This window comes from Falco rusticolus, chromosome 8 (assembly GCF_015220075.1).
Source record: "Falco rusticolus isolate bFalRus1 chromosome 8, bFalRus1.pri, whole genome shotgun sequence".
Lineage (NCBI taxonomy): Eukaryota > Metazoa > Chordata > Aves > Falconiformes > Falconidae > Falco > Falco rusticolus.
In genome coordinates this window covers 17,980,763-18,004,356 of record NC_051194.1, presented here as the reverse complement: position 1 = coordinate 18,004,356, position 23,594 = coordinate 17,980,763, and the positions used below count along the sequence as shown (strand labels likewise).

The window sequence follows — 23,594 nt, the reverse complement described above, 5'->3', positions numbered from 1 at the left end:
TAAACCAAATCTTGGAAGACTTTCAAAAAATTCTCAAATTTATAACTAAACTTTTTGAACATTCAGGTTCCTGGCAAGAAAAGGTATGACGATACACAAAATTCCAAGCAAATGTCAAGTTGGCAGAATTGGAAGAGGAGCAGGAAGGATCTGAGGGCCAGATCCGCTGCCCAAGAAGCCTCAAACTGATGGCAAAAGTAGCTTAAAACGCATCAAAGTGCAGCCGGAGCCAGCCCCAGGCCTGCGCTGCATCAATGACTTTGGGTTCAGTGCTAATCACCCCGCTTTAAAAGCTGTATAAGGACTGCCAGCCCAGGAGGTTAATCCCTTCTTGAATTACCATTATTTAACCCGTTCTGGGCAAAGTGAAATGATTTGCTGTTGCATATTTGTGAAAATCTTAGTGTCCCATTCCAATACATCTCAGTAACCTTGGTGGTCTTTTCAGCTTTCTAAAAATGTAGCTACTTCTCAAAGGGCTGATCCCCATGGTCTTTAACGTCAGTGCCAGCAGCTTGGGCCCCTGCCTACCCCTGTGTTTCCAGTCACTGCTGAGGACCATCAGCTCCCACTATGAGCAAGTTCACAGGAAAGGACAAGAAATCAAGAACCCTGACTCTATTCCCAGCATTTACTGATATAACTGGCTGGAAATGGGGAAGGGCACCCCAAAACCAGAAGGTCCTAGGTGTGCATGAGTCAGAGAAAAACAACCTGATGTCTGCTCATGCATAAGGGTGTTATGAAATGGTGCCTGAGATTAAGTTGCCTGATTAAAACCAAATCTCTCATCAACCCCTTCCCATTCCTTTCCCCTCTGGCCAAAAACAAATACACACACCCCCCCCCCACCATTTACTCAGGAAACCAGATGGTAACTGCTCTCTTTTTCTTATTTCTCAGGGAACATTTTCTTTCTACCTTTTCTTCATCTATTGCAGAGTCAATTGAGCACCTTCATCTTCAGTTTGCCTTCAAGTGCCAGAAGGTGGATAAGCATTCCAGAATAGCTCAGATGTCAGCAACAATTTAAATGTAACCTGTTCACTTAGAAGACCAGCAGTCTCAGATATATAAGAACCCATTTTAAGAGTCTAATCATAGAAAACTGGTTTCAAATGCAATACCAAATCTGATACTAAGATACCAAAATAAGGATTGAAACACAAAAGTAGTTCTTTTTACATGCATGAGTATCCAGTCAGGCACATAGGATTATCCTAAAGTGTGCTTATATTAAAAAAGTTAGGTCTTCTATATCTGGTAACAAAATAAAAGTAAAAAATATAGCATCTCACTGCCTTCTTGGTCTGAAACTTCAGTGAAAATATTTAATACACAAGGTAGTTTGCAAAACTGGATTAATTATAAAAGAACCTGCAAAAAGAGGAGCTGTTCTTTTATGTGTAGTAATACTTTTGTGAGAACATGCTTATTTTTGCCTAGTTGCGTAAATTTAAGGTGGAAGACCAGGCATTCAAATTAACAATCCAAATTAATGCAAATTTTTGCAGCAGCAAATTTTCATGTACAAGATTTTGTGCTGTGGTACACAAAAAGTGCATGTACTGGCATGCAGAAAGCTTGTAAACCACTGAATAAGTTTAAAAACTCCCTGGAATACCTACCTGGTCTGCACATCTGCTTTAGGGACCTAAATACAAAGAATATAACAGCAGAGCCAAGCCATTTCACTGCGATTTCTATGATTCCACCTAGATTTCAAAGAGTTATTATTTAAAATTACCCATTTGTCATTTAAGCCCCAAACACTTCTAACAGCAGATTATACTTAAAAATGCTCTAACAGGTCTAACTCCCACACAATGAACATTGCAACACAGAATGGGAACCCTGTGGGAATTTGTTTCCCGGGTAGAAAAGCTTAGACTGTGAAGCTGCACAAAGAGAATAACCAAACATTTGCACGTGAAATAACATTTTCTCCCAGCAGAAGTCTACTTAGGGAGTAGCCTACTTGAATGAGGTAGGGAATTAACCTCTATCCATTCAATGTCTTCTTTGGCTGGCTCATTTCTTAACTCATTATTCCCTGGCATTGTCGAAATTCAGGGCAGCAGGATAAGCAGCATCAAAAAAAAAAATAATATCCAAATTGTCGTAGGACTTTGTTACTGTGGTGCTTTTGGATAATTCCTGAAGGATTTAATTTTCAGCCTTGCTTTTACATGATGAAGTTTGAACATTAAAACTACTCACCTCCCCTTTTTTGCTACCATGCACTGCACACTTGTAAATAAGCATATACCTTCATATCTTCCAGCAGCCTCTGTCTCTTACTGGCTTCTGTTTTAATTCTCTGTCCTTTATGACTTCTATGACACTACATGCTTTTTTTTAGCAAATGAGAATCATACTTTTGCATGATTCCTCATAAAATCTTAGCATAGAAAACTGGTTGTAGAAAAGCGACCCTGGACAAGCCTACTTAAATTATTCTTCTTTATGTGAAACCATCCCCATAAGAATTATTTCTATCAATCTTTTTTTTTTTTCACCCCAGAAAAATGCCATTTCTGAAAATGCTATGAAGATAACAGCAAAACTATTCCTAGATATTATATGCTATTATATATGGGAAAAGGAATATATGCGCTTGAAACCTACAGTTATGTATGCCAGCACCTGAGCCACTACATCCCTTCACTCCCTGCACCACAATTACCATCACTTTAGGTTATATGAAAGTACCTAGCAAATCCTAATAAGGCAAGAGAAAAATTATAAGATGACATTTTGGCATATCTGCTTTCCCCATATGCAAGAGAGGAACAGAAACTGTTTGCTAAAAACATTTGTAAAAGTATAAGTAGCCTGTATTACTGTGCCTCCCCATCATTTTCACTGGACTTTTGCCATTTATTTCGTACTGGCAATACTCAATAATATAGCATTAGATTTAGTTCAAAACCTCTGAGAAGACTTATCCCCCAGGTCTGCATAAGCTGCTTCCCTGAACAACGCACTCTATTCTTTGAAAAATCCCAATGTGTCTACAGGTTTGGCATGTTTCACTCAGGAGGCTAAAATAAATTATTGCAGTGCAAATAGTGTCACTAGTGAAACTACACTCACTCTGTGGGCACCTGCCTTATATTGTGCTCATACAAATGCATACTGCAAACTGCTGTTAAAAAATTGCCTAATTCTCAAACCCTATTTTTACTTGCTGCATGCAGAGCCCTCAGAAATAAAAATGACACTTTTCCGTGATGCTCTTCCTTTAATGCTTGTACAGGGGACATTTGCTTCCTCATTCATGAGATCCTCGTCATCTTTGCCTCTATTATCCTGCTTATTCCTCCAACCCTACGGATCTGTCTGTTCATTTCCCAGCCGCCAGTGTTCCTTCTGTGGCACAGACATCACACCACTCAGGGCTGCTCTGACAGCCTCTGATGATGGGAAAGGCTCAGACCCTTGCCAGGAGCCCTGCTTGACACATTAGGTTGTGACTCCCAGGCAGCCTGTACCCTGACAGCTCAATACTTTTAATTTTTGAATAAGCAAGCTGTTATTAAGTGCATGATGGTATTTCCTACGAGGGAATTCCAGGGGCACCCACTCAGCTCTATTGCTAACACAATGTGTCCAAGTCCAAGCAAAGACTGTTCAGATTAAACCAGATTCAGGACCAAGAGAATTTAAACAAAGCAAAAGAAATCTGTCTAACTCTGCCTGGAACACAGGCACGTGGTACCTATCCATGATCTCACCTGTAGAAGTATCTGATCCACTGCAGGGACTTACAGAAGCTGGGCTGAACATTTTAAAGCTATTCAGTTTCCTGGAGCCATTTAATAGCTCATAGGAAGGGGCACAGGGTAGAGTTCAGAGATACTGGCATGAACCCAGGGTCTAATTTTCATGCATTATAGCAGAAATACATCTATTTTCAATTCTCTTTTACTTTGAAAGGAAGGTAAGGGTACCTGCTTGAATACTAGATTTTCCATTATTTTCTAAAAGACACTTCAACAAAAATAGGCACCTCTAGACTTTGCCCCAAGCTAAAACAAACTATTTAGTTTCTCTTCAATAGATGAATAAAATTCAACTTCTTCTTTTGCAGACTGTACAAGGTAAAACATCAAAGAACAATGTTTCTCCCTTTCTCTGTGTGAAAACATTAGTTTTTCTCACATTTTTACCAGGTACAAAAAAAAAAAAAAAATTAAGCATACATTGGCACAGCACTTTAGCCAAGACCAGTGCAGCTGCAGTGAAACATTTCAATGTAATTTATGACACAGAAAGATTCAAAAGGGTTACCTGTCATCCAAGACAGGAACATTACGACAGTCAAAACCATACAGTCATAAGGAAGTGTTCTTGAACCATAAAAAATAGATCTCAATTTTTACTTACTTACATACACATCCACACTTTAATTTGAAACTTTGGATAGGCTGTTTTTAAAAAACGCATGTAATAAAACCTGAAGGTAAAAATGGTTCAGAATTAATCTCAAACTATGAATTTTGGAAGCTTTTGGATCTGGATTTGCTAATATACCCAGTATTGTGAATACATGTGCATATGAATGGCATCGTGGGCTATCAATAGTCCATCCCAGGCTACAAAAGGAGAAAAGAGGCAACCTAGAAGCATGTCCAGAATTGTCTTCGCTGTTGACTAGAGACTTTTCTCTTGCTGTCTCTCTTCTTTGCAATTATAAGGTCTGTGTTAGTAAGAGAAAACATAAGACTTTTTAGAGTAATTATAGGAATACGAGAAGAGATGTCATGACCTCAAGCAGGATAAAAGCTGCAGAGACTACCCAACAGAAGTAAATGTGCTCCACAACACAGCCAGCCGGCCCATTCTCAGGCTCCTCATTTACCGCATGCCCAGAATGGTTTGCACTACATTGGCTCAAGCACAGACATCTCTCTTGGCACGATGAAAGCTTACACTGCATTTCATGGAAGACAGAAGATCGTTGCAAACTACAGAAACACCCCAGTGACTGATCATTCCAACCAGGGAACCATCCCAGAGAGAAAGATTTCACATTTCTGTCAGGAGGACAATGTACAAGCGTAGATCTGCCATTAGTTACCAACAGAGCTTTTCAATACAATAAAAATCTACTACTAATAGTCCAGTCACTGAAACAAACAATCTGGCTCATTGCTACTTTAATTTTAGATGAGTTGAGCTGTAGCAAGGCATACATTCAAGCAGGCTGGGTTTCATGTCTTTACACCCTCTCTCTAAGTTTGAGTCCCTTAAGGTCTCCTCCTTTTCTCACTGAAAAGAATCCATCAGGATATTGCCCTTCCTATCTGTCCCACTCTCAAGTTCAAATAAATCAGTCTATTTATTACCTTCTAGAAAAGGTGAAGCAAATAGACTAGTAGATGTGAACGTATCAATATCTGGTCAGGACCTGATGTTCTGGAGGGAAGAAATCAGCTCCAACCTGTTCATGGTCAAGTTTGCCAACTTTTTCCACTTCACTTCCAAACAAATGATTAAATTCACTATAGCCCAGGTCCAAAGACAGCCAAGCACATAAGAGCAGGCAGCAGCAGCATGCATAACAGCTCATCCCTGAGGTGGAAAAGCTGCCTGATAGCTACGTAGCTATGAAGGCAAACCGTAACACAACTTTAGGCATGAAAGAGAGCAAATCTTAGGTTGTCATTAGAAACAGGCTTCTTGAAAACCCAACGCGTTTTCTGGATGACAGCTTTGTGTGAATTGCAATAAGAAAGTATCTTCAGCAAACATTTTCCTGTCCATGTTAAAGCCCAAAGTCTGCAACATTGTGTTTGTTCTCTATTCAGAGGTGAGAGTTTATGTTCAATGGCAAAGCTAAAAAAAAAAAAAAAGCAAGGCTAAGCAAGCAATTTACAAAAGAAAGAAAGAAAGAAAGATTGTTAAAGTCCTTTTGCTCTTTAATTACTGAAGATTTCAAAGCCAAGGGCAATTTTGCCTTCACATTTTGCCCAGAACTTTGCTGAGAATTACAACATCTAGGCTCCTTCCTGGCACACATCTAAAAGGAAAAAGGGCGTTTACATGAATACAACAATGTGGAATATTTGTATTTTAGCACTGTCATGCCCTACTCTTCTGAGGAAGTCTATATGAGTAGTCAGAATACCTGGCTACACCAAGGCACCACATTATGTGCTGTAATAAGGTAGATAGCTGCTGTGCTGTGCTGTTGAACTCCTGTAAGATGTAAATGCAAACAAAAAGCTAAAATCTTGGGAAGAGAGATGCAAAATTGCTATGCATCGAAACATTTACTTATTTTAAGTCAGCCAATGTCTGTATATCAAATATAGTCAGAAAATGTTATGCATTTGATGGATTTAAATAAGCAAGGCTTTATTCCTTCCTGCATTACTAATATGCAATAACAGGCAGGTAAAGAAGGGTTTTTGGTACTTTACAAATTTTAAAAAATACGAAATTTGAGGTGAAGTGACCAGGCTAGGAGGCATGTGTCCTCATAAAGAATATTTTCCTTGGCAACCACTAAGAAAAAACATTTGAGCTGCACTGCAGTATGGGGCAGAAAAGACTGAATCCCCAACAACATTAAGCAATTCTCTACATCTGCTCAGCTGAGGCTTTCTTGCAGCTCTGTGCTTTGTTAAAGGGAATTACAAATTTGCAACCAGGTAGTTTTCATCCAAGTTATAAACATTCACACACACATCAAAAAAAAAAAAACCAAACAAAAAACCAAAACCACACACCTCATCTTGTATATGCTCAGTAGAGACTAGTTACAGTTAATTAATTCCTGTGTTTATGTGCTTTTCCACACCAGATGGCTTGGTGAGGTATTCAAGCACTCCCAAACAGGGCAGTTTTTGGCAAGTTCTTTACAGAGACTGGACACCACTGGCAGTTTGGCAACAGCTTCCTACCGCTATGAACAATGAATAAATAACGCTGACAGGCTCAGCTGTTTCTCTGTTCCAGGAAATGTGCTTCCGTCTTGATAAACCAGCTTAGCAAGCATAATAAAAATGCAGATCTAAATGGGCTTGGACTGGTGTTTATCTGTAACCTCAGAATATGCAGCCTTTCTTCAGTAGAAACCATTTTCATGGAAATTCCAACAAGACACCATACAAATGAATACTCTGGGTTTAGATCAAACTGCAACTCAAAGTAAGAAATCACTCCAGGGTGTGTATGTCTTCTGTACATTCCACAAGAAAATGAGGCATCCATTTCACAGAGGAAATGGCACATACCAAGATTTATATTAAGCTTTTAAAATATTCTTGGTAAAATGACTAACAACTGAACTCAAAGAGCATGTAAAGGTAAAATAAGGCAGAAGATTGAACAGTCAAAAAGTCAGTGCTCTATAATTTTTCTGCAAAAAAGTCAAATCTATGTCAGAGGAGAAAAAAAAAAGAGGACTATTTATGCAAATAGCTGTTGAAAATAATCAGGAATTATTAAAGAGAGAGGAATTTGGTTCAACAAAGCCATCCATTCTGCAGGTTTCTGGTGTGCCTCTACTTGCAGTCTTCTCTCAGATGTTTTCTTTTCATCTTTAAACTGAGAACATCTACTTATTTCTAATCCTCTGCCACACAGATATATACACTGCTTTGCATTCAGCAGAGGCCACAGGGGAGCTGGTAAATGATCTTCCTGATTTTTTTTGCATATCAGGAGTAGGAAGAGGAGTACTCGCAAAAAAACCAAAAAAAAAACAAAAAAAAGAAATTTTTAATATTCAGGCTGTAGAGCTTCATGGAACTTCCTGTGAAGTTAGACTGACCTTCATTAAATTTAACTGACATGAAATCTGGCCTTCATTGAATACAAGTAAAAGTCTGCCCCAGCTGGTTTCCAGACATGTGTGAAAGGCGCTTCCATACCTTCATTTGTACCTTCAAATAGGAGCGTCTCAAACAACAGCCCCCTGCAGCAAACTGAACAGGCTGAGCTCTGTAAGAACCACCTCTGACTCCCACAGCAGCAAAAACTCAGCATCGTTGCAGCCAGAATTGGTTAAATATTTATTGCCTTGCAAATTTAACTCTTGCTTACATGTTATCCAGTAAGAGATCATAATTATAACAAATATATTTATAGCTTATTGTTTTCATGTATGTATGTGGGTTTTCAACAACGTGAAAAATCTCATATCCCTCCAGACTTACTGTTCATATTCAGACTAATTTTATGCAGGTAAACTGTAATGAGTCCCGAGAGTTACTTCTGATTTCATCACTGTGAGATAGACTCAGCTGAGTCCCAAAGTGTCCATGGCTACTGCTGCAGGGTCAGCCTCGGTCACAACCCTATTGCTCACGGCTGTAACCTCATCTCTTAATGCTTAACGAATTGCCTTTTCATAAGTCAGTTTTTGGGATATCGCACAACATATTCAAGAAGCAACAGGACATAAAGCACGAACAACAAATGATGGAACATTTTAAGCCTTACTATTGCCAATATTTCACATTAACGTTTTTCAGGGTATGGCTATAATCTCCACATCAAAAAGTCATCAGTCATAACACTTTGTGCTCCCAGCTAGCCATCCACTAGGAAGAACAATGACACCTTAGCCCCTGCATGTTGCTGCAATATTCTGACTGGAGAAGACAGCTCGTGCTGTGCTACTGAAACCCCGCTGGACTGATAGGAATGCAGTTACTCCATGAGGATCATCTGGACTGTGATCCTCCTGATGGGAAAGGTGAAGGCTCAAACTTTCTTTAGGCAGTGCCATTGGCAGTGAGCCCCACCACAGCTACCCAGGGTGCGACAAGTATGTCCCAGATCAGCAGTGGTAATGAAGGACAAAGCAGGATAAGGACAGCTATCCAACAGAGTATCACATGTTGGAGGGGCAGAGCAGAAATAACAGGTTCTCTAGGACAGAGAAAAGCAGGTTTGCACTACCAGAAAGCAGTTTCCCTAAAGCATACATATATACCGAACCAGAAATGCATTTCACCTTTGCAGAAAACAGAAATAGGATTTTCTTCTGTAAGCTGAATTCTGAAGCAAATAGTATTTCCCTGGCATACAGCAAGTGTCAGTCAGCATCTCCAGCCTCAAGGAACTATCACTCGACTACATTTGAGAAGACTATAGTCCTTCATTACAATTTTTATACTCCAGACTTCCAGCTTCACCTCAAAAATAATTTATGAGCTTTGTGGCAGATAAAAACTCCCTTCTTTTAAAGGGAGTTACACCTTTCTGCTAAGAAATCGGCACTGAAATGGGTCTCTTGGTTCATTTCTTTTTGTAACATTCACCTCATACACATCTCTCTTGACATATGATTAACTAAATTATGTATGACTGAGATGCTTATGATTGCTGGATCCAGTTAAAAGAATATGAGACCCCGGGAGCACAAAAATCTCCATGCACTGAGGCATCACCTCCCTCCTCTGTTACTACCTGAAACTGGAATAGACTCTGATTGCATTAAGAGAAGATGAGAGCTCCAAGCAAAATTTTGAAAAGTGAAAACCAGGGGCGGGGTGGGTGCGAGGTAGAAAAACCCAAACAGTTGAGTCTGAAAGAAAAGAAACAAGAAGCGGAACAATTAAAGCTCCTAAATAGGTAACAATCACTGGTGAATTTTCAAAATTCTGGAATACTTAAACAGAGCCCTGGTACCCACAAGCAAAGAGATGGACTTGAGCACAATGGAGACACATAGAAAATACCAATTTTTCTTAAATGTTGCCCTGAAGCCCTGAAGATATTGATCTCCTAAATATCATTCGAGTAAACCAGGATGAAAGGGCAAGCTATTAACCTCAAGTTTGCAAGTCTGAAAAATATCTCAATCTGAAATACACCTGTTAGTTGATATGAATATTAAAGATGCCTGCAGAAGGAAGGAGAGCCCACTGAAGCATTTTTGACTGCCTTTAAATTAATGAAACAAAACAGAACTGTGATACTTTGGCAGCTTTTCTTATACGACAGTGACTGTGCTCAAAGAAAAGATTACTAACAAATATAGTCTATAAGCCAGGCTGTTTCTGCCTTCAGAAAAAATCATATTGTGTTGAATGAAAGCATTATGGTGAAAGCAAGGTGAAACTAGACTAGGATCTCATTGTTTAGAAAGGAAACTGAAAAACAGGTCGTAAGAATAAGAATTCAGAAGAGATTTCACAGGTCGAAAGGCAAAAGAAATGCAAAAGGAAGCATTGCAAAAGATATCAAGAGTACAGCCCCAAATAATCTTTAGCATTTCAAATACACTTTACCAAAGCTACAGAAATAACCGTTAAGAAAAAAGGAGCCCACTAGCAGCAGATGCAAAGGAGATCACCTCACAGGTGCACTGGTAGTGCTGGAAGGGAAGCACAGGGAGCAGCCAGAGGGATTGCCATCAGCAGTCTGGGAAAGCAAGAGCTGACATGATGCCTCAGTACTCCCAGATGATGATGATACAACATTATTTGATATAACTCTTCGAATTACATATCAGCGCTCGTGGTTCAACTAGAAAATGTTGTGGAAATCTCAATGAAAAATCCTTATAAACTGGTGAAACTGAAAATTTAACACAAGGACAGTTCCTACTGACAGACTGAATTGAATACAAGCTACAGTAGAAAGTCAAAGATGTGCAGTTAGGTTTGTTATAATTACTGGGAATATTAGGATTAAAAGCATGTGTAGCTTTGGGCTTGATTCAGTGAACATACTCTGAGACAGAAAACAGTTACTCATGGGGAATACATTTACAAAGTCACAGGAAAACCTAAAACTCCCCAGAAAGCCATGAAGGTTGGTAGGACTGCAAAAGCAGGACAAAGCCAGCCCCTACTGACGCCAAGCAGAGCTATATACATCATCACAGAGCAGTGCTAGTGGTGCAATTACTGCTTATATGCCACTGAGTTTCTTAAAGTTAAGAGAGTTTATGTTATTTATTTAAAAAGGAATGTGGCCTCAAACCCCTTCAAGCAGTTCTGAACATCTCAGGTCCAGATTTCCTCACCCGAAACACACATTTTCAATCTGCCAAATGGACACAGCAGCTCATGCTCTGTACAGCTCTCCGAGGCTCATGGGAGCTGTACATCAATTCACCATCTCATTTGCAATTTGAACATTACACTTATACACATGAGTTTTGCAAAACTCAGGCCAGATACTTAGTTTCAAATTAATATTAACCAGGGACTTCGAAAAGAATAATCAAATTTACGCAAACAGGGCACCTTATGTAACCCTTCCAAACACAGCTGTATTACTACAGCAAGAAAAGGCATTTCTCATAGCTGCCAGACCACAGTCTGCAAAAGGACATCGTTGTGCACAGTTATGCAAGAAGTTGTTTTTAGTGGTTTTAATTGGTGTTCATTTTGTACTTTCTGTTTTCCATTATGGGTGTGAATTAACCCAAAACTTCAAAACAAATTTCCACTTAAATTAATGAGTTCTGCATGACAAAAAGAGACTTGCTGAACTGATACAAAGTCAGCAAAAATTATTAGAAATTACTCTGATGTTCAGTCAAGAAGATAATGAATTTCAATGAACCCAAGTATTAATAAATGTTCTGAGTTTCATCAGCATCATGACCAAAGAGAACCACAAGCAGAACCTCATGACAAAGAGGTATCCTGAATTTCAAGGAACGCAAGACTGAAGGAGGCTACGGAAATGATGTGTAGGTGATAGCATAACTATGCCTTCTCACTGAGTGAAGCAGGACTCCAACTACCTTCCTTACCATCCCTGATTTCATTTCTTATGCCTTCATGATGAAAGGAGCATAAGGGAAGTATAGTACTTGGCATCCCTCTTCATCACAGCAGAACTGTAGAGGATAACTGCTGGAGCCAAATGGAAGAAATTATATATTCATGGAGTTGAAAATTACAAATCTAAAAAAAAAAATAAATTAAAAATGCCCTGCTTGGTGGCTAAGCACCAGACCACAGGCAGGTGCAATTAGAAGCAGATGAAAGTCATCCAGAACAGCAGGCAGTGACATCTCGAGATAGTTTACAGAAGCACATTTTTCTAGGACCTCCTCAGGATAACTGGGTTGTTTAGACTCTCTCATGAGCTTTCTGACCTCTCCTGGCAATAATTAGCATCTTTGTTCAAAACCTGACAGGTGAGAATTCTGCTTTCTCACTTTTCAGTGGAGAAATTCCTCTTTTGCACCATGCCCAAACTGTGCAAAAATGAGTGAAAAATAAAACAAATGCAGAAAGTCATGAGCAAATTGGGCAAGGAGCAACGTATTGGCACAAATCAACAGAAATCTGAATCCAGTTAGGCACGTTGCTGCTTTCTTGCACAAGTAGGACAATCTTATTCCTGCTGTTCTGGCAGAAGGGAACCATGAAGATTTTCCATCAGCAATTTTCCACAGAACTCGTCATTCAGACAATTTTTTACGCTTTAGAAACACACAAGGAGACTGTGGTTGCAATACTCCACTGGATGCCAGCATTTGGCTGCAGGGCACAGGAGCTCCAGCTGTCTCCAGCTGTAACCAAGCAGCTCATTACCTGAAGAATCAGGATTTATGCAGAGTAGGCTCAGCTGTTCCCCATGGTAAAACTTCAGAACTACAGAGATGTCTGTATTATTTGCTTTAGGTAAATAAACAGTTAGCTGTGAATGATTACATGATAGGTACAGAAAGCTATTATTTGCATGGTCAGGAATATTTCTCACTTCTAAGTACTCTTCAGAAAACCAGGCCATATATTGCTGTCACCTGCATTTGTGTTCATCAGTCATCTCATTTCTAGCACCTAAGACCTCCTGCACCATCAGCACAGTTCTCTTGCTGCAGTAGTGAGAAAAATATCATTCATTAAACAAAGAACTTTTATTGAGAGATAACATGTACAGTGGAGGTTCATGTTAAAATACCAGATCAATTTGATTAACTATATATTTTTATGGCACATATCAGTGGAACAGATAAACAAATAAACACTGAAATAATAATAAAAAAGTAATGCAGAAATGGCTTCTACCTAAGGCTTGATGCAGGAGCATTTATGGCTAACAAGCTCCAAGTCATAACATCAGGCAGAAACATCTCCCTGGTCTGGCATGATCAAAGAGGAAATGCAAGTGTGCATGTGTGCTCATGTTTATGGAGGACAGGAGAGAAAATATATCCAAAGTTAACCACCTTTTGGATGCAATGATTGAAATGTGCTTCTCGAATTTAGTCTTGAACTGAATCAGACCGCCAGATGCAATGCCTCCAAGCTTCCAGAGTGTCTAAAACCAAACTGAAAGGTTTGCTTTTAAAAACTTTTCATAAAGATGGCTTGATCCTGGCATTTAATTTGAGAGATCTGCAGATTCTCAAAGTTTGGTAAGGATAATGCTCAATCCCGCAAAATTCAGTGAAGTATCTCCCACTATCACAAACTGAAGCTTGAGGAAGGGCAACAGGAGCAGGCTTGTACTGCCAGGTCAAAGGAGCACTGCAGACAACACTCTCACACACTGCTCTTTCCTTCCCAGAGCTTTAACTGGCCCCTGATGTGCAGCCTTCCTCCAGCTGCAGACAAAACCAATTCACATCTCTCTAGCAACAAGCTGCTACTGCAAACCATGCTGTGTAAAAAGGTCCTGCTATTTTTTGCAACTCATTTTAATAACGATCACAGTGTAGCTATGCTTGTCTGTATCTGTATGTGTAACAAAAGGGGTGTGTACGTCTGCTGATGGGGGAAATTTCAAGCTATATTTGATAATTGGTGCATTCACTTAGTAATTTCAGTGTTCCCAGCTGCCTGTGTGCTGCTTTATGTGAGAACATATCATATCTTTATTTTTGTCAATGCAGGAGGTGATAGTGTATTTGCACCTCTATATAACCTGAAGCTGGATGCTCCTGTATGACTTAATGAAGCCCCATACTTGAGAAATTGCTTCATACAAAGGGGTCTCATATCTTAAGACCAAACTCTTCAAGCAAGCCTTGAAGAAACCAGCACTTTAAGGAAAGGAAAAAAAAACCCAAAAAACCTCAAAACAAAAAATACAAAAAACAAACAAAAAGCAACACCTCTACAAACACAACCCCTCAACTAACGAATACTTTGGATCAAGATAAAATCTGAACTGAAGAATTTTGTTACTCTATTCAACTGAGTCAAAATGTTTTATTTTAGGAAGGCTAGGTTACTTGGCTCTGACTCGCTGCCACTCATCTTTTGCCAAAAGTGGTTGTTCAGAGAGGGTGGTGATCTCCTAAAGGAAAAGGCACGTTTTACTCTGTAAGAACTTGCCACGGAGCAGATGGTCATTCTCTCAATGTCCTGTGTGGGAAAGGCCCAGGAAGATTAGTCTCCTATACCTACAAGCAGAGACAACCAATCAACTGAACTCTCAGCAAGATCACAGAAGTGCAATCTTCCCCCCTCACATCCCCTGTGAACTGTCACACAGGCCCTTTGGCAATCTCCACTCAGCAGCCTGGGAAAGCAATCTCCTGATTGTCTTCTTCACTGACTTAAAACCGGCCTTGATACCCCTGTGGCACGTACCTTCCCCTCCCCTCCAGACCGACCTGCTAGCACCACCAGGAACATGTCTGGCCTGCTGGTTTTCTGCAGGAAAATTCAAATTATGTATTCTTTGGGAAAACAACTCTAAGGCATAAATGAACACAATAGGATCTATTTCTTGCTAAGAATGGTCATTTTGAGTCTTTTTCTGAACATAGTCCCACTGATCACCTATTTCTTATATAGAAAATAAGTAACATTTCTTTTCACTACAGGTGTGAATACATAGATACACACACGTTTGGTTTTAACCTGGTCAGGTTATTACATTGCTTACTGACTGTGGTAAATTCAATAATTGACGTATAGTCTTCACCCGCTTAAAAAGACATAGATTTTTATGTGACGTATCTCTTATTTGCTGTAGTTTAAATGGAAACAGAAACGTGAAAACACAAAAGAGTTCATAGACTGTGATAAGTGTTGGGTAGGTAAACTAAATTAGACTAAAAGGAATCAGAATAAGAAGGAGCGATCAGAGGTGCCCCTATGAAGTGAGAAACCAACCAGACCTTTATATTATTACCAAAGCTAAAATAAAAAACTACTCCAGAGAGATAAATAGGTACATCTGCCTGTAGAATATCTATAAATACTTATGATAGACTTAAAGAAGTCTGAGCTGTAACTTGTTCCTTTTGCTCTTATCTCAAGTTGACACAGATGCATGCCCCAAAACCCTGTTACAGTGCTTCTGATCCCACGTCCACTGGTGATCTCCAAGGCCACATTTAGAGCTCTTGAGTGTCGAGACATTGGATTTATCTCCCAAATTATTATCCACCATTGTACTTCAGTCCTACATAAATTCTTCATGGAATATCTGTATTTCACTCATAATAATTACTATTATATTTATTATTGCACATCAAAAACTTGGAAATATTTTCCTTACAGTCCAGTTAGACTATTATTTGTGTACAGCAGATCCTTCAACACTCTTTGTTCCCAGCTCATGTTCAGAGAGTCAAAATTCACTGTGCTTTCCAGAACTATGAAGCGTTAGAAGCTGCCCACAACCACTACGCCACAATATCAAACAACTCAAAAGCATCTCAGATCTCTATAGTATCATGTCTTAAACAACAGCAGGTGGAATGCTACAATTTACAAAAATTCTTTAGATAGCGTTAGGAGGTATGGCATCCTGAGGTTAATGGTTCACAATTTAAGAACAGGTGAAAAAAGAATGAAAAAATCTCGTCATTTCTTAAGGTCTACAGCTACATCATATTTTAAGCACGATGAAAAATTATGTTCTCTCCGACTGGCTAAGCATAGCAACATTTAAATGAAGAGCACCCTCTTTTTTTAACAGAAGCTTTACTTTTTCACACCCAGTTTCTTAATCCAGATTAACCCAAACACTCAAAATTCTTTCTAGAATCAAGGTCTCCTTGATTTGAACAGCAAATTCACTATACCTTTGAATTAAAAATTATATCCAGATAGAGGGATAACAATAATAATGAGATGACCTGTCTGAAGAAGTGAGAATATTTGCTATTTTATTTAAATAATTATCTAAATTATAGAATTGTAGAATGGTTTGTGTTGGAAGGGACCTTAAAGATCACCTGGTCCCACACCCTGCCCTGGGCAGGGACACCTTCCACCAGCCCAGGCTGCTCCCAGCCCCATCCAGCCTGGCCTTGAGCATCCCAGGGATGGGGCACCCACAGCTCTCGCTGCCCGCACAGTAAGAGGCCAATTCCTTATCTGATGAGTGGTCCATCCATCAGATCCATCTCTCTCCAATTTAGAGACAAATATGTCATGTAGGATGGTGTCAAATACTTTATGATTATAATAATACAATCACAAACACTCCTGTGAGAGTCTTTGCCAGCCCTCACACTGGTGTTTGCTACAGTTCAATGCAACACATGATCCGCTTTCAGTACCATAATTAATCACATTGAATCCCATGGCTTTAATCTTCTGTGGCAAATACTGTTAAATACCTGCTCTTTCTTACACATGGTCATTTATTTGGAATTTTGTCATTTGCTGATGTTTTCAGATTAGAATACTTTTAGAAAGGATGTTTTTCTTCTTGATTATAGTAGCAACTCTTTCTTAATAAGAGATGTTTTGACATCCAGGCCAACATGCACAATTTACAGCCCTGATTTTAAAATTCTTAGTGCTTTCCTATTTCTAAGTATAGAGGTATATACATGGAAGCACAGCAAAAGTTAAGTGGGTACCAGATACCAACAGCATTGTGAAGCTAAACTAATAAATGCGTAGTCTTGAAGTTTTCTCACAAGAATTAAGATATCCAAAGTGACAAACATGTTGTGTTAAGCAAAAAGAGACAATGTTGTCTCTGCAGAGAGCAATGTGCATTCTGGCTGCTCCATCTCAGGGCGTCAGGTCCTTTTTGGGGAGCAAAACAATCAGACCTTAAATGTCTTCTTCAATCAGGACTAAATGTTCCCTTTCCCAGGATTCAAGATCAGTTTGTTTCTGTGTGGACAAGCTTACATTAGAGGAAGTGATAGAATCAATTTTCTGGTAAGTAGGTTTTTCAAGGTTTTGTTTTGTTGGTTTGTGCAGATTTTTTTTTATCCCCCTAAATGAGCAGCTGTTGGAAGTTGCTTGAAGGTTTTAGACTACTGGTACCAATCTCTGTAGGAATGTATGAGGGAGCAGAGCAGCAATGGAAGTCAAAGGTACACGGAATATGCAGTTTATGGCAATGCTGAACAACGTGGTTCTCCAGCTTACTCAGGGGAGCAGCACCTTACCCCCAGGGGGTCATCATACTCATCTGGAGCTTGCCAGAGAGATGCATCCAAGCCAGCAGCACCAGTTTACTGAACAAAACTGCAACAGTGACTCCTTGCCTTACTGAAGGAGTGGATGATCAGCAGCCTTCGAGCTGGGAAGAGGGTACAGGCAAACAGTGCGGGGAGGAAGACACAGGAAGGCCAAAAGGTGGTGGCAGTACAGAGAAGATGGAGCAGATGAGGAGCCCAGCAGGTGAGAGATGAAAAATAAAGCAGAGGAGGAACACTGGATTTTAGAGCCAGGGGTGGGAAAGAACTAGCACCAGAACCAGCAACCTTATTTTAGCATGAAGGCATCATCATGGTGAAGTGGAAACGGGACCATGCAGTGGGGTAGAGATGCTTGCCAGGAACTAGTCACTTCCAGCACCAGGAACTGCATAACCACACGATAACGTATCACACAAACCAACCTGCATCTAAACTCAGTGTTGTAGGCTGACCTGACACCATCTATGGATAGTCCAAGCATTTCACTAGCAAAGTAGAAATGTCTTAAACAAGGTTTACAAGTTCATCTGCATCAATGTTTTTTTTACTCCTTTCCCCCCTCCTCAATTTAATTTCTCTTCCTCTTTAAGCAGCACAGTGCTTAAAATTCAACTTTTAAACGTGAAATAAGTAATCATGTCAGAGAGAGAAATAAACAATTGTATAATTACAGTTGATAGACAATATTTAAACAAAATGCTCAGAACATGATACCAACTTTGGTGAGAATCAAGTTAATTTCAGCAAGTAACAAGTGTTTTTTAAATAAAACCCAAAATGAAGGAAAAGAAGGGGAAAGAGGCAAAAGGGGAAGGGAGGGACAAAGCAAGATAAAAATACATGAAGAAAATAGGCAAGACTGTGTAAGAAAAATTTGTTTAAAAATTGATGTTACAACTTTAACAGTACGAGGAGGAAAGGAAGAGGGAGTCAAATTACCTTTAAAATCTTAAATACTAATTTATGGTGCAAACAAATGAAACAGTGTATCAGCCTTTCCTGGTCCTGTCCTTTCACATACAATTTAAAAATCTCATTCATGCAGACTAGTATGAAGACTACAGCCCCAAAAAGCTACAGGATGTTCAGCACTACAAGCGTTTGCTGTGTGTAATCTTGGTAAAGGACCGTGAAGTTGCCAGCAGAGCTCTTTGAGTTTTTTTAACCTAAAACACAAGTCCTAAAGCTTGTTATTAAATTAGATACTCTGTTTCTGAATTAAAAAATCAGTATCGTCTTTGAACTGGGCAATGCATAAGTGTGCAAAGACGTGATCATGCAACTATCATACATAAACATATATAAACTACCATACAGATTCCTCTTACCTATACATGTTTATACTGGGGATGCTCTCCATTCAGATTATGTTGCACCCTTTCCTATCTGATGCCTGAGTGTTGGCATTAAAACATCCCACAGAAATCATCAGTGGGTTTGCACAAACTCTTCTCTTGCCTCAATCCTCAGACAATATTGCTCCCAAGCAAACTATCAGGTACAAAGAAATCACATCTAGGGACAACTTAAAACACAAATCAAGGCAAATAACTGCCAAGCAATGGTTTGCCACACTTGATCAGATCAAGAGCCCATAGCCTGTTACCTTTCATAGAATCATTTAGATTGGAAAAAGACCTTTAAAAACTTTTAAGTCCAACTGTTCCTGAGTTACTCCCTACTATCTCATATTCAAAGCGGGGGGTGGGGGGTGGGGGAGGTCTAGCTATTCCCTTAGTACAGAACACCCCATGTCTGCACGTCCAGCAGCTCAAGCAACATCACATTGTGTGCTTGAAACCAGGACAGAGAGACAGGACACAGAACAGATCCAGCTTCCGAATATGAGACACTTAAAAATCTAGGAAATTCAATATGCAGAACTACATGTCTCATCTCTAAGCTACCTATTAGCCAGTTTGACTTTCCTTTTATATTACTTTTTAAAAGTTGGCTTTCAATTTTAATCTTTCTTCCCGCCTTGAAAATACCACGTTCCTCTGGCAGTCTGCTGAGGACACAGCTGATGCTGCAGGCACACAGGAGGCACAACGGATGTGGCACACACCTGGGCTCAAGGATTCCAGCCTTCAGCTGGCTGGGAGCCAGGGCTGCCTCTCTGAAGAGCAACTACTACCAGGGGCTTCTCTGCCAGGCCAAATAACACTTCTACCTGAGGCACCGCAGCATCAGCCAGCCTTGGTGTGTGTGGCACTGCCCAGGGGCTGCAGGGCAGGGAGGACGTGTCAGATGGGGGATCGTGCCTGCAGCTCCACACCAGGATGGAGATCCCAGAATCACCCACCACTGGTGCCAAGACACTGGGAATAGTAATTGTGTGATTGTTTTTAATTAGGTTTTGCTGCATAGCTGATGTCATGTATCTGGAAGGCAGTGTCATCAGAAGAAATGCATTTCTGTAAAAGGTGTGGCATTAAAACAAAAATAAAACCTCACCAAAAATAAAGCAGTAAGACAAAATGTTAGCAGAGGAAGTTATTACAGGTGATAGAGGAAATCTCAGGAAATCAGCAGCCTGGCAAGCTTTGCAAGCTCAATATCAGCACTGTGGTGCAGAACCAGAGAGATAACATGTTGTATATTTGCTTCACAGAAAAAATATTTTCAGTAAAGCAGCAAAGATGCATATATATGTCTGCTATAAATATTTAACAACTCCACATCAGCTTGAAACAAGCAGACTAAATACACCCATCATTCTGTACCAATGTTTCCAGCAGGGCAGGCACAGGTAACAGTACCCTCTGCTGTGGGAAATCACGAAGTGCCTGCCCGAGCGCACTGGCATCCTCACCCAGGTGAGCACACCCTGGTCCCCAGGGAGTCACCCACCCCCGCTTCTGCTCGCTTCCCTGAATGCTGGGGGAGGGGCGGGGAGGAGGCAGCGGGGGGGTCCCAGGTGCCCACGGCTCTGGCACACCCCGTGCTCTCAGCCAGCCTCGCAGCCACCCCTCTTGCTCTGGAAGCTGGGGATCACACCCTGGGTTTGGTATTAGAGGTTTTAGAAAAACAAGTGTATTGAATCACATAGTTTCAAGTGTGTATGTACTGAAATATACTCACTTAGGCCTTTCCTTTGTTCTTCTTTATATTCTTTTATAATTTATATTACATAAGAATGATTTCTAAATGATGTTCTGGGTTTTATTACCCTTTCCCCATGCCACATTCTGTTCCCTGTTCAAATTACAAAGTGATCTGACCCAATTTACTTCCAAGAAGACTGAAAAAGAAATACAGTTGCTCTGTTGCAATCAACAGCCTAAAACCAAAGCCCACCGTTCAGTCCTTCCCTGAAAAGCACAGGCCAAGGCTGCTAAAACATCTCCTCTTTCAGGGGACCTCAGAATGCACTGAAGGATCTCCCCTAACCCCTCAGGCACCCTCTTCCTTTTATCAGCAAAGCACACAGCGTGCAGACAGCAGAGAGCACTGTTAACCTGCCTTATAAACCAGTCCGAGAAATTCCCAGCTCCCAGGTACTTGCATCCTAAGAAAGTGTCAGCAGCTCTAGGGTTTAATGCACTGTAACAAATACAGACTGACTTCACACACGAGGTCAGTGTGCCATAAACAGAGTTAACCTAAGATAGGAAACTGAAGTAAAGATCTGGAAAACAGCTACTTCAGAGCCTGAAGTAAGAGAATAATTATGGCTACAGAAACAGAACTTCCCAGGGGACAAGACAAAAGCCCAGCAACTTGTGAGGATCAAACTGCCCTCCTCAGGAACACAACTCCTGTGTGACCATTTTAATTTTCCATCTGTAATGCAGAAATAACATCTCCTTCTGCCACGACACTTCCGCATAGATGAGCTTGCTAAAGACTGAGATGCTCAAAAGCCGTGGGTACAAAGATCAGAACCAGCTGAGGTAGTTCTACTGAACTTCAACAGGGATTTTTGTAACTTTTCCCAGTTACCAGGTGAATAATAGCTTATCTGAAAGGCTCTGAAGAACATAATTTAGACTCAAGAAAGAGGCCTTCAGACAGGCAATTCTAGCACCAGGAAGGAAAGAGTAATCCTGTTGAGATATCCATGATATCAGAGTATGTCCCTTACAGCAACTGCTACTTACTGGGCTGTTCTAGTCTTTTAGCAAGACATTAAGCTCCCCAAACGGACAGGTCAGACTGTACATGGCTCAATATACATACATATATATATATGTATGTATATTAAAGACCCTTAATACAGGACTGCTGGGCAAATGATAAACTTATATACCCAGAACTTTATTCATTGCTTGTAAAAACCACACCAGTCCAGAAGGTTGGCAGAACGATGCTTCCCAACTCTGCTCAAAGGGAGCAAATCTGAGCTTTACACTGAGGAGCCTGAAAATAAATTCAAAGATGTGGCACACCACAAGTACTGCTACAGCTCTTTTGCTTATGAGTAAGGCATAAACTAATAACACCCTCAAACGATTGCTGTATCTGACTATGGGAGTGCTTTTTAATTCTATTATTTTTCATTCAAGTTTCATTATTGAAGGAAGAGGGGGAAGAAAAGCAATTAATGGCAAAAGATAATAAACAAAACCCATGAAGATAAAAAAAGCACCCGTGCTCACTTGATACATTGCTACAGGCAAATTAGATAAGAGGAGAGGCAGGCAGAGTTTTCTGAGCAAAATGTTCTATTGCAAGCTCAAAATCTTAAAAGTCAGACCTTGAATATATTGAAACAATTACTATAATAAATGATATTAATTATAACAAATACACCACAGTGCAGGATGCTGTTCTCTTGCCCACCCATACCCTGCAAGAGCCAAACAAAAAGTACTAAATGTTCTTAAGCCTGGCTGCAAGACCTGGGTCTTTTTGTTTGAGATTTACACCCAACTTTGTCGAAGTTACACTTTCTGGTCATGGGCTTATTTCCTTTGCTCTGTCCCTCAGCTTCTAACATCTACGAAACAAGCGAGAACCCAGAGCCCACTTTGAAAATAAGCTCTGTCCTACTAGCTAAATGGTACAGAACTGAGGGTGGGACTTTCCAAAGCAGTACAGAGCTGAGATGTGAGACCATTAACTATTCCAGCTGCGCCAGAACAAAATGACAGCCCTCCTCTCTAAAACTCTAGATAGTGTGTGTGCTTTTGCAGAGCTCTTTTCGGAGGAGAAATCTTGGTATGACCTTGCTACCTACTGAGTAGAAATTCTGTAAATGCCGCCATAACAAAAAAGTACAGTCAACCTAGGGCGGAGTGTAAATGAGGGTTGAAATACTGCCCAATGACTGAATTTGACATTGCAGAAAAGATATTCTTGCAAAATAACAAGCAATTATCCCCCCCCACCACCAGCTTTTCCCCATTATCTGGTACCAGTAGCTTTACATAAGTACTTGCAAAAGTTTACGGAGGGCTGCTGATAATTTGAACTAGGGGGTGAAAGCAGAGCAGTATTAGGACAGCCTAGGAAGGGTTGGAACTTTGGCAGACTATGCATCAAATGAATTTCACAGCACCTGTCAACAACCTGACATTTGGTGCCTTGCGACAAGGGAGGGACGTCCCTGCGACAGACGCAACTGCCTGCTCGCACAGCTCCAAACCTTTCTGAATGCAGCCCGCAACTTTTCTGTTGCTGGGGTGACATCAGCACTGTGCCTACATGAAAGAGCAACCTCCAAAGAGTTTGGGAACAAGGACTGAGGCTGAACTCACCTGCAGTTTTACGATGAGTGGAGTGATATGAAATGCCCTTGGTAACACTAATGAAGTTGAAAAAAACACTGGAAGGTGTGCGCAAATGGGATTTTTTGAAAGTGCCTCTTGTTAGCTGAGCTCTCTCCTCCTCGCCGTGAAGTGGAAAAGCAGGGACTGGGGGATTACTGTTCCAAAAGATGCAGATAAAAAAGTTTCCCCCCAAAGTCCCCCAGAGCTTTGTAGTTCAAATCTACTTTCTCTGGAGCTGTTACTCTCTGCTGTTCTGTTACAGAAAAAGGCTGGGTGTAACACCTCTCCCCTGCACATAGCTCAGGGCTCGTGGCATGAGGGCGATGGGAAGAGAAACACTGTTTCTTGTGTGACCCACCAGGCACCATCCCCTGTGTATGATTTGCCCGTCTCCACACACAACCTCTCTTTACCCTGATTTCTCAGGACCTTCTCATTTTAAGGCACAGAATTGATTACCTACTAGACACAGGCTGAAGCCTAAATGGTAATCCCTCTCCTTAGGCTATGCAGGAGCAATGAGCCTGGTACCCAAGATTCCTGGGAAG

General features: G+C 40.5%; 1 protein-coding gene across 1 annotated transcript in view; it reads right to left on the bottom strand.

The window, feature by feature from the left end:
* Positions 1 to 23,594, bottom strand: part of KCNIP1 (potassium voltage-gated channel interacting protein 1) — a 439,940-nt gene that overhangs the window by 327,780 nt on the left and 88,566 nt on the right. The gene's annotated exons all lie outside the window — the stretch shown is intronic.